This window comes from Pan paniscus, chromosome 8 (assembly GCF_029289425.2).
Source record: "Pan paniscus chromosome 8, NHGRI_mPanPan1-v2.0_pri, whole genome shotgun sequence".
NCBI classification, from domain to species: Eukaryota; Metazoa; Chordata; class Mammalia; order Primates; family Hominidae; genus Pan; species Pan paniscus.
The window spans coordinates 75,654,006-75,666,883 of NC_073257.2; the positions used below are offsets into that span (position 1 = coordinate 75,654,006).

The 12,878-nt window shown below is 36.2% G+C and overlaps 1 protein-coding gene across 5 annotated transcripts in view; it reads right to left on the reverse strand.

The window, feature by feature from the left end:
* The window catches only part of JMJD1C (jumonji domain containing 1C), a 357,142-nt gene that overhangs the window by 301,746 nt on the left and 42,518 nt on the right, over positions 1-12,878 (reverse strand). For 2 of the 5 annotated variants that reach the window (XM_063607432.1, XM_034930651.3), the window contains exon 2: positions 414-479. The exons of the other annotated variants lie outside the window; for them this stretch is intronic. The gene's annotated coding sequence lies outside the window, so the exon portion shown is untranslated. The remainder of the gene's footprint in view (positions 1-413; positions 480-12,878) is intronic. 5 annotated transcript variants of the gene reach the window in all.

Sequence of the window (12,878 nt, forward strand, 5' to 3'; positions counted from 1 at the left end):
GGAAAGTGTCAATCATCTGCTCTCATACATACTAATATTTTATGTCACTATACATGTCTACTTTAAATATCACAGATATTATCTAACACAGACAAAAAGTTTAACACATCTTTTTAGCCACCACTTATAGAACACTTACTATGTGTCAGACAGTATACTAAGTACTTTACACACGTAATCTCATTTTGAGGATGAAGAAAATGAGGTTTAGAGAAGTTTAGTAACTTGCCTAAGAATACACATTAAGAAACTGGTTTTCAAAACCAGATCTTGTGATAACAAAGGCTCCCTGCTATTAACTATTATACTAAAAAGGTCACTTAAAAGAAACATGAAGGTCAGTTATCAAGTTGTTTCATCCTTATTTACAGTTTACTCATAATTGATGTGTTCAGTATTTATTTAGCACTTACTCTGTGGGTCACATCCTGCAAGGTTCTGGAGATAGGACCTTTATCCTTGAGAAGCTCACAGTCTATCTGGAAAGATAGACAATAGAAATGCTTTGGTTTATTTAATTAAGGAACTATCAATAGAATTTCATCCAAATTTAATGCATTTTAACAAATATTTTTCAAACCTATAACTTGAAGGCTTTTATTAATTGTCAAATGTAAATAATGGACTGCGTTTATGAAGTCTTAGATTATATATATAGATAGGGCTAAGAATCGTGCAAGCCACTATTTAAATGAGGGAAACCAAGAGTTTCAACTGAATTATGCAAGTGGAAGACCAAGAATAAATGGAATATAAATTTATGTTACCATTTTTTTTATTAAACCTTAAATAATTTGTATTTGGGGTTTGTATACCCTAAGCACTTATTTAAAATGAATTCCTCAATCACATTTATGATAATGATAAATTAACTCAAATATCAAAATATCACTTCCTCAAGGAAACCATCCCTGATTCTCAGACTATGTAGGATTCCCCAATAACAGATTTTCAAAACATGCCTTATTTGTCTTAGTACTACCACAACTGTATTTACACCATTTATTGTGTAATTGATCATTTATATTTTTTCCCTTTATAGGATATATAAGCTCCATAAGGCATCTTTGTCTTGTTCATAACTATACTCCCAGCAGCTACCAGGCCTTGCTAAGAGATGATAAAACATGTTATAGCATGAATGAATGAATGAATGAATATAGCAAAATGTACCTTTTTCTAAATCTAACTCAACTAAGAGGAACTTAGAATCTCGGACATAAATGAGAACCCTGTTCTTCCTACAGGGTTATTCATCACCTTCAAAATAATGTCTTATCTACATTATCTCTTTTCATCATGGAGGTACAATGTTAAGCCTTCGGAAACATGCTTCAGTAGAAAAGCAAGGTTTTTCCTGGGAAAATTTCTAAAGAACAGATACAGAAGGAAGAGTTACAATTCTCAAGAAAAAACATTCATTTCATTACCAAACTACCAATTTAATACAAACCCAAAAATGATCCTATGAGTGTATATCCAAAACACTAGTCTATTCTTAGTCTTCTAAAAAGAACAGTCTCAAATAACATCCTTGATGGAGCCAATATACAAACATAACTTTCTGACTGTCTTCTTGATGCCACGGAAGGAGGGAAAGAGAAGAAAAAAAGGAAGATAGAAAAGAAATGAAGGAGGAAGTGAAGCAATCTCTATTGGGCCTTCTAATTGTACTTTCTATCCATCTGTTATCCAGTTTCCAGTTTAAATTCTGGCTGCACAGGAACGTACCACTTCTTTTCAACATTCTCTTCTCTATTAAAAACAAGGTTGATTTCTAATGATAAAAAATTAAAAATTTAGAAAGAATACACAAAGCATCAGAAAATTCCTAATCTGCTGAGTGAGGAACTACAAGAAATAAAGAAATGGAAAGTTGCCATTGAGCACACAGTAAGAGTCTTGCCGGCGTGTCCCACTGCACTTTTTCTCTGTTCATCATCCCTATCATAAACGCTCCAACTATTAACTACCATTAAAATATGCAAGTCTGCACTTTGCAAACAGGTTAGGTTCCAAAAGGGTCGTGTTCTTATTAATCTTACAAGCTTTCACTATTGTTACAAGTTAATAGCAGCAGGGTAAAAGTCTTCCGTTTATATCCATGAAAGTTCATTAAGTAAAGGAGGTTCTAAACTTGTATTAAAACTATAAATGAAGGAAAGCCAATGTAAAATCTAAACTAAAAAGTAATACCAACTCAAAATCTCTGCATGCTAACCATATACTCCATCTATGTTCTTCCTCACCAATGAAGCTAGGTATTATATAATGAAGGAAATTTATGATCAAGAACACACGTAATTCAGCAAGGAGCAAAGTATGCTTTCCTGTCACGTGGTAGGTTCAAACCCCCAAAATGTTAAAGGACTGACAAAAGTAATCTTGCTTAGCAAAACAAATATTGTTAGAAAGACTTCAGCATATGCTATTTCTCAAAGGTCTCAAAGAAGATATACATATGATTAATACTAATATTACTACATACTAATTACTAATATTAATACATACTAATATAATACAAACCAAAGTACTAAATAACAGTTTTTAAACATCATTGTAAAACTGCTTCTTTCCTCTGCTTTCCAAGTTTGGTCATAAAACCATTATATTAAAACAAATAGGTCAGGCATGGTAGCTCTCACCTGTAATCCCAGCACACTGGGAGGCTGAGTGGGGCGGATCACCTGAGGTTGGGAATTTGAGATCAGCCTGACCAATATAGTAAAATGCCTTCTCTACTAAAAATACAAAAATTAGCTGGGCATGGTGGCACATGGCTGTAGTGCCAACTACTCGGGAGGCTAAGGGAGGGGAATCACTTGAACGCGGGAAGCAAGAGACTTCAGTGGGCTGAGATTGCACCACTGCACTGAAGCCTGGGTGACAGAGTGAGACTCAGTCTCCAAACAAACAAACAAACAAACAGTCTATCAAAACTAACTTGAAATGGAAGAATTTTTGCAATGTTCTACATTACAAATAAACTTTTGAATTGACATTTTTTAACCTTATATACCTTCTTCATCTATAATAAATAAAAATCCTATCTCAACTATTATATATTATTATATATAATAATTTCTTAATAATTTCAACTATTCTAGCTACAAAAATTATCTTAAAAGCAATTGCTTCATTTGCTTTTATATCTAAATTTGCATGGATGCTTCTTTCCCCCACTTGCAATTTCTTTTTTATTTAATTATTTATTTTTTTGAGTCAACCTGTTGCCCAGGTTGGAGTGCAACGGCGTAATCTCAGCTACTGCAACCTCCGCCTCCTGAGTTCAAGCAATTCTCGTGCCTCAGTCTCCCGAGTAGCTGGAATTAAAGGCATGTGCCACCATGCCTGGCTAATTTTTGTATTTTTAGTAGAGACGGGGTTTCACTATGTTGGCCAGGCTGGTCTCTAACTCCTGACCTCAAGTGATCCACCTGCCTCGGCCTCCCAAAGTGCTGGGATTGCAGGCATGAGCCACTGCGCCCCGCCCTGCAATTTCTTTTTATATTCACAAGTTTTAAAATTTCATATATAGCCAAATATGCTAATATATTTATGTTGCAGCCTTAAGGCATGCTTTAAAAATACTCTATGTAGGTATTCTTTGGTATTTTCTTTTAGGAATTTTATAATTCAATTTTTATTTATTTATTTATTTTTGAGATGGAGTCTTGCTCTGTTGCCAGGCTGGAGTGCAGTGGCGCGATCATAGGATCACCGCAACCGCCTTCTCTCGGGTTCAAGCAATTCTCCTGCCTCAGCCTCCCGAGTAGGTGGGACTACAGGCGAGCGCCACCACGCCCAGCTAATTTTTGTATTTTTAGTAGAGACAGGGTCTCATCATGTTGGCCAGGATGGTCTCGATCTCTTGACCTCATGATCTGCCCTCCTCGGCCTCCCAAAGTGCTGGGATTACGGGCGTAAGCCACTGCCCCCAGCCTAATTCAAATTTCAAATCTGTTAATGTATCCCTTAATTACAAAAGAAATACAGAATACAGATATAATACTTTCTATAAAACTAATAAAGATGAAAAAAACATTAAGTAGGACAAGGATATGGTAAAACAAATGCTCTGTTGTAGAAGTAATACACATTTGGTTAAAAAAACTTTTTTTTTTTGAGACACGGTCTCACTCTGTCATCCAGGCTGGAGTGCAGTGGCACAATCTTGGCTCACTGCAACCTCTGCCTCGGAAGTTCAAGCAGTTCTCCTGCCTCAGCCTCCTGAGTAGCTGGGATTACAGGCACACACCACCACACCTGGCTAATTTTTGCATTTTTGAGTAGAGACGGGGTTTCACTATGTTGGCCAGGCTAGTCTCGAACTCCTGACCTCAAGTGATCCTCCCACCTTGGCCTCCCAAAGTGCTGGGATTTCAGGCATGAGCCACTGTGCCTGGCCAGGTAAAAAGAACTTCTAGGAATTACAGTTCACTTATTGCATTGAAACTGGACTTGCCTTTACATTCTTAATGTACTTTTACTTTTCCTCAAGATATGAACTTATTGTTGTAAAGCTGAATTTTCTTTCACTACTTAAATCATTTATGTATATCTGGTAAATTATGACTAAATTTTTGTTAAATTGCATAAAGTAAACTGAAATACATACTTGGGGCCAGGCACAGTGGCTCACACCTGTAATTCCAGAACTTTGGGAGGCCAAGGCGGGCAGATCACCTGAGGTCAGGAGTTTGAGACCAGCCTGGCCAACATGGTGAAACCTCGTCTCTACTAAAAATACAAAAATTAGCTGGGCATGGTGATGGGCACCTGTAATCCCAGCTACTCAGGAGGCTGAGACAAGAGAATCCCTAGATCCTGGGAGGCGAAGGTTGCAGTGAGCCGAGATTGCGCTATTGCACTCCAGCCTAGGTGACAAGAGTGAAACTCTGTCTCAAAAAAAAGAAAAGAAAAAAAGAAATAAATACACACTTGGTACACTAAAAAAAATAATAATAATAAATAAATAAATAACTTCTGGGAAGCAATCTGACCATCTTTACTGATAACAGCCTTAAACAAATCATACCATTTGACTCAGTAATTCGACTCCTTGGAAATCACCCTCAGTGAACAGACTAAGGATATAGAAATATGGAAAAAGTATGTTAGATGCTTTGGTCAACTGATTGCTGAGTCTCTCCTCAATCGCTAAAATGAGTGGGAGTGTAAGAGTGCTTATAAAGCAGGCAGCCGTGAAGAAAAGTGTTTTAGGATGAGAGAGATACATACTTGAATCCTGAAGAAAATTTATCAAAGGACAGGGATGAAATAGAAATAAAAACACCTTTTTTTTGTTTGTTTTTTTTGAGACAGGGTCTCACTCTTGTCACCCATGCTGGAGTGCAGTGGTACAATCATGGCTCACTGCAGCCTTGACCCACCTCCCGGGCTCAAGCAATCCTCCTGCCTCAGCCTCCCAAGTAGCTGGGACCACCGGCATGTACCACCACGTCCAGCTCATTTTTTATTTTTTTGTAGAGACGACGGTCTCACTATTTTGCTAGGCTTGTCTCAAATTCTGGCGTTACGCAATCCTCTCACCTTAGCCTCCCAAAGTGCTGGGACTGCAGGCATGAGCCACCGTGCTCAGCCCAAAACAATTTGTTAAACAGAGCAAAATAAAATGAAAGAGATGACTGAAGGTAATGGGGTCAAAAGTTCCAAATTATGTAGTCCAGTCAGCCTACTCTCAAATTATTTTTAAAAAAAAAGAATGAGTAATAATGTAATAAGGAAAATGTGACAAATTGTTAAATGAACAAATTACAGCAAATCTAATGAATGCTGATAGAAGTTGGAATAGTGCTTACCCATGGGGGTGGGTAGTATTGACTGTGAAGTGGCATGAAGGTGCTGGAAATGCCCTATATCTTCATCATATAGTGATGGTTAAGCGAGTATAAAATGTAAAGATAAATCATGAAAATTTGCAGATGTTCATGATTCTAAACATAATTATCCTTTCCTTTACAGTTATAATAAATAATTACATCATTATTACTTGCAACATATGTAGAGTCATTATGTCTCTCTCAAATGCTCAGTTCAATTAGGACTGCATTTATGAACCCTGGACAGCTAAGGATACTCCCCATTTTACAATTTTGTTTTATGCTTTTAAAAAAATAATCCATCTGAAAACATACTTCCTAGAGGGAATAGAAATAGCCTTCAATTTGGTCTACATTATCACCACTGAAAACTATGTTTTACTTAGGAAGATCTAATTCCATGAAAATAGCACTACCTTAAAAAGTTCGGGTACTTGTCAAAAATGGCTTCCAAATATATTCCTTTTAATACAGGCTGTGAAAACACTTCCTAATAAATTCCTGCAAAATTAGATGATACTGTATGTACTTCTGAAGGACAGACAAGAAAGTAACCTAAGACCAAAACAATAGAGGTCTCCTACTACTGGGGAGAAGCAGGATTATCAAGAATAGAGGAAAACAGAGCCTGCCTAAGACTAATACTGGTCTAGGACAAAAGAGAAAGCTCAATTCCTACCACCACAAAGCTAACCAGCATCCAAGGCCCCATGCCCACCACAACAACACAAACTAGCTCCAAGTAACACCTAAGTAAGAGCATTCGACTACTAGAGAAGTAGCAAAAGAACAGAGAGAGACCCTCTCTGAAGTTCAGGTATGCAGATAAGGCTAACAGGTAAACATGAAGTAAAAACATTGGTCAAAACTTTCCAGCAAATCAATCCCCATCTTAAGTACTAGGTGATAATAGATTTAAAGTTGATAATGGGCTGGTAGCAGTGGCTCACACCTGTAATCCCAGCACTTTGGGAGGCTGAAGTGGGTGGATCATTTAAGGTCAGGAATTTGAGACCAGCCTGGCCAACATGGTGAAACCCTGTATCTACTAAAAATACAAAAAATTAGCCAGGCATGGTGGCAGGTGCCTGTAATCCCAGCTACTTGAGAGGCTGAGGCAGGAGAATTCCTTGAGCCTGGGAGGAAGAGGTTGCAGTGAGCCGAGATTGCATCACCGCACTCCAGCCTGGGCGACAGAATGAGATTTTGTCTAAAAATAAATAAATATATACATATATTTATTATATATATAAATAATTATATATATATAAAGTTGATAATGCACTGAAGGTAATCAGAGCAATAAAAGGCAAATTCTCATCAACTCCAAGCAAGACTAATTCAACCCTCCATGCTAACACCTTAGCAGAACAAGAGTCATGACAAATTCTCAGCATAAATACGATTTACCATAAATGATGACTGGCATTCAATCAAAAATTATAGGCTGGACAGAGTAGCTCATACCTGTAATCCCCACATTTTGGGAGACAAGAGGATCAGCTGAGGCCAAGAGTTCAAGACCAGCCTGGGCAACACAGTGAGACCCTGTCTCCACAAAAAATTTTTAAAAATTAGCCAGGCCTGGTGGTGTGCACATGCAGCCCGAGCTACTTGGGAGGGAGGCTGAGGCAAGAGGATTGCTCATGTCCAGAAGATCAAGGCTGCAGTGAGTCATGATCACACCACTGCACTCCAGCCTGGATGACAGAGAAAAACCTTGTTTCTAAAATAAGTAGACAAACAAAATTTTAAAATTAAATTAAAAACATTTTTTAAAAGACCAGGCATGGTGGCTCACACCTGTAATCCCAGCACTTTGGGAGGGTGAGGCAAGAGGACCACTTGAGGCCAGCAGATCAAAGCTGCAGAAAGAAATCTCTAGACAAGGAAGAGGGGAAAATATGCAAACTAAAAGGAATGAGAGGGGTGACATCACTACAGATTCTACAAATATTAGAAGGATAAAAGAGAAAGTATAAAAAACTTTATACAAAAAATTCATCAATTTACATGAAACAGAAATTGCTAAGAGATACAAACTGTAGACCTCTCTCAAAAAGACATAGACTGAAGATCTAAATAAGTGGAGAGATATACCATGTCCATGCATCAGTATTAATAATATTCTAATAAGACTCAATAAGATTCTAATTCTCTCCAAATTGATCTGCAAATTTAAAGCAATCCCAACCAAAATGATGGTATTAATTTTTTTTTTTGACACCGACAAGTTGATTCTAAACCCAAATAAGTTAAGATGAAGAAACTGGAACAGCCAAAACAATTTCAGAATGAAAAATTTGGAAGACTCTTTATATAAAATATGCTATCTTATATTAAGTCTTACTATATAGCTGCAGTAATCAACTCACCATAATGTTGGCAAAAAGACAGATACATAGATGAACAGAACAAAATAAGAGAGTCCAGAAATAGACCCATACTTATATGGTCAATTGATTTTTCAATAAAGGTAAAAATGCAATTCAACAGAGAAAGGATGATCTCTTCAACAAATGGTGCCGGAACAATTTGTCATCCATATGTCAAAAAAAAAACAACAAACCTTGACCCATACTTTGCAGCATATACTGAAACTAACTTAAAATGGAGCATAGATCTCAACGTAAAATATAAAGCTAAAAAACTTTCAGAAGAAAACAGGAGGAAACATTTTGTGACACTGGGATAGGCAAAAATTTCTCACCTGCAACACCAAAAGCATGATTCATAAAACTAAAAATTAAACATAGTTAAAATTAAAAACTTCTGCTCTCCAAAGGTCACAGGGTGAGGTAAAATATTGGCAAAATGCATATCTGATAGAGGATTAATATCTAGAATATTTAAAGAACTTTCAAAACTCAATAATAAAAAAAACCAAATTTTAAAAAATTGGGCAAAATATTTCAACAAATACATCACCAAATAAGATATGCAAGTGGCAAATAAGCACAAGAAAAGACACTCAACATCATTAATTATCAAGGAAATGCAAATTAAAACCACGATGAGATACCAAGTGTAAAGGAAGATAAGGAACAATCAGAACTCTCATACAGTGCTGACTGGAAGTGACTGCCACTTTGCAAAAGAGTTTCTAATAAAGTTAAACGTATACTTTTCATATGACCCAGTAAAGGAAGATGAGGAACAATCAGAACTCTCATACAGTGCTGACTGGAAGTGACTGCCACTTTGCAAAAGAGTTTCTAATAAAGTTAAACATATACTTTTCATATGACCCAGCAATCCCACTTTTAGGTATTTACCCAAGTGAAATAAAAACCTATGTTCATAAAAAAACCTACCTCTACACCCAAATGTACATAGCCGCTTTATTTGTAATTGCCAAACACTGCAAACAACCAAAAATGTCCCTCAAATGGGAAACAGGCAAACTATGGAGTGTTACTCAACAATAAATGAAATATTATACATGCAACAATATGGATATGGATGAAGCTCTGCGTTTGGCGAATCCTCAAAACCACCCTCAGAACTCACTAGAAAGACTCATAAAACTCAAAAGAAACATTATACTCTTGCTTACTGTTAATTACACTAAAATGATAACATTAAAATCAGCAAAGGGAAGAGGGGCATAGGAGACAGCAAGCACAAGCTTCCAGTTGTCCTCTCCCGGTGTAGTCATGCAGGCAGGGCTTATTTCTCCCAGCAACAACATGTGCACAACATGCAGGAAATACTGGCAACCGGGAAGCTCACCTGAGGCTTAGTATTTAGGGTTTTTACTGGGGCTATTTGCATGGCTGACCTTAGTCTCCAGACCCCCCAGAGGTCAAGCTGGTAACCACATGGTGCATACCTACAGTCCTAGCTAGTTGTGAAGCTGAGGCTGGAGGATCACTTGAGCCCAAGTGTTCAAGGTTACAGCGAGCTATGGATCCTGCCACTGCACTCCAACCTCCAACAGAATGAGACCCTGTCTCAAAAACAAATGAACAAAAACCACTAATAAAGAAAACTTTTTGGTCTTAATATAAGCAAGAATTGTTCTATTCCCTAGCAGGTGTTTTGTTTTTATCATATAGACACTGAATTATATCACTGACCCAATTTTCTATGTAGGCTGTTAGAACATTTTATGCTATACACTTTTTATGTATTATTTAATTTTTTCAGCTTTTTGTTTCAAAAATTTTCAAACTTAATGAGAGAGAGAAAAAGAAGAATGAATACCCACATACCCTTCATGCAACAATACCAACAAATTGCCAATCTTATTTCTTCTCTTTTTTTTGGCTGGAATGTTTTAAAGCAAATCCCAGATGTCGTATCATCTCACCCAGGAATAGTAAAGAAAGTATCATTATCCATTAAAGACTTTTCTTTAAAGTAACCCTACAATACCATTATCACATTTTACAAAATAAGCAATAATTCTTCAGTATCATCTAATAAGTAGTCCATACTCAAATGTCCTCAATTACCTCAAAAATGAAATTTTTGCCATTAGTTTGTGTAAACCAGAAACAAAACAAGAACCACACATTGCATCTGATTGACAAGTCTCTTTAAATCTCATTTAATCTCATTTAAGTCATTTGTCCTGGAGAATTTCCCATATCCTAAATTCAGCTAACTGTTCCCTCATGGTATTAATTTACTATTCTATTCCCCATATTTCCTGTGAAGTGGTAGTAAGATCTAGATCTAGAGACATGATTCAGTTTCAATTTTTTGGCAAAAATAGTCCATAATAGTCCATAGGTGATACATGTACTTTCCGAATCCATTACATTAGGACACACATAATGTCTTGTTGTCCCACTGAGAGTGACACAGAAATAGCAGAACTTCTTAAATTTAATGACATATGAGACCCAGATTTCTACTTTGAAAGATTCAGACAATAATGATCCCAGTAACCAAAAACAGGGAAGAGATTTTTGAGAAGACTAAATATTATCAGTGGATTTCTTTGGGTGATAGATTTGCCAAATATATATTTTTTAATTTGTTCCAGTTTTCTGATTTTCTAAATATGGTACTCTAGAATACCATTACAAAAAAGAATGAATATCTATTACTTTGACAATTTTTTTAAATCTTTATAAAGAATTACACTATATAGTTAGTTGTAGTCCAGAGTTTGTCAAATGAGACAACAATGTTCTGTGGCCAATATAAAAGGTTTTGATCCTGTTGGAAAGGGTCCCATTTCACCAAGATGCAAATGACCTACAAAGCCCATCTTTTGCAACCCTGTGCGGGTCTCCTAAATACATTCGATGGGAGCACTAATGAATCCTCCAGAAACAGCCTAAACTATAGTTTGATTTTTTTTTTTTTTGAGACAGTCTCATTTTGCTACCCAGGCTTGAGTGCAGTGGTACAATCATAGCTCACTGTACTTCGAACTCCTTGGCTCAGGTGATCCTCCCACACTGGCCTCGCAAAGCACTGGGATCATAAGAATGACACACCACACCTGGCCTAAACTATAGTTTTATAAAGCCAACACAACTCCAGGGACTGGCACCCTAGAATGTTAGCAATGAAAGCTGTGAGCATAATGGTTACAGGACCAACGCATTTAAAGCTTCCTTCAGTGGATGTTATTGACAATTTAAAAGTACTATTGTAAAAAAAAAAAAAAAAAAACTATTATTCATCACAGCCAGTTTGAATGCCTATAGATAGAGGCACCATTTCTGACAGAAAGCACTGTGGATGCAAACTTATTTTTGCTACATTGCTGTTATATCACTCAGTTAAAAAAAAAAAAATGGAAATGGCAAATGAGAAAGCCCAGGACTCTGGCTATAGCTACAAAGGAAGAAAAAGTTCCTTTTTGTGACTACCAACACAGTCCTTTCCTTACTTTCATTCTATATCACAGGATATTAACTTTCTGGAGAAGAAATGGTAAGCATTTTCATCGCCTAGCATATAATTCATATTTATATGTAAGAGAAATTATGTTTAACATAACCACATTGTAGACTCATCAGAACTAAGTATCATTATTTGTAAATTTTACAAATGCCACTCATGTGTTGACATTATAAAATTAGGTTAATCATATCATAGACTGAATCCTCAAATGTTTTTACTAAATTCAACTTCTACCTGCTGAGAAACTATAAGTATTTTTCTTCAGGAACTAAATAGGATTTCCTTGTATTACAGGTACTGCTAATAAATGAAGTTCTCTTCTTTAGCTGATAAATAGCTGTAGAATGAAATAGTTTTTAAACTTTAGATAAAATTTTCAGATTTGAAAAATAATTGATCCCTTATAGTTTTTTAAAGTTCACTTGGAAATTACGGTGATATTAACAGAATATGACAATATGTCCAAACACATTTATTGCAGACAATATCTACTAGACAGAATATTTATATCTTTAAAATAGTGGACACATTTCCTTTTATAAAAAACTGATTTTTTTTTTCCTTTTAAAAATATGAGCAGTAATCACATTGACTAAACAAAGAGCCTTTCTTAATTCTGTGGCTTTGAGACTTCACTTAGAAGCTTTATTTAACAAAAGACATTTCTGAATAAACTACAGTCAATTATAGATTATCTAAATGTGGCTTATTAACTGTGTATTTTAAATGTCTTCTCCTGCCACCCAGAACATTTTTGGATCTCTTCCATAACCTCACTTAGTAGATACAAACACTTCTTTCAAAAATAAATTAATCTCCAGTTTATTCAGACCATTTTGAGGACTGAAAGAGGTAAAAATCAGGAGAGAAAACAAACCCCCAAAACAAGGTAGTAAGACACACAGGGAGGAAGAGACAAACAGGAGCTGGAGGAAGTGGAAGAGAGGAGAAGAGAACCTAAGGCAGAGAAAGAACTGTAGGTTTCCCTTGGATTAAAGACTCTTCAAAGCTGCATGGAGAGGGAGGGAAATTCCAAGTTTTTGTTCTTTTACATCTTCATCTAGATGTATGACGAACTCACTGTACAGTACATTCCAAAGCTACAAGTACATTTCAAAATTATATGCCTTTCATTTTATTTTTGGCTATATAGTAAGTCCCCACTTAATG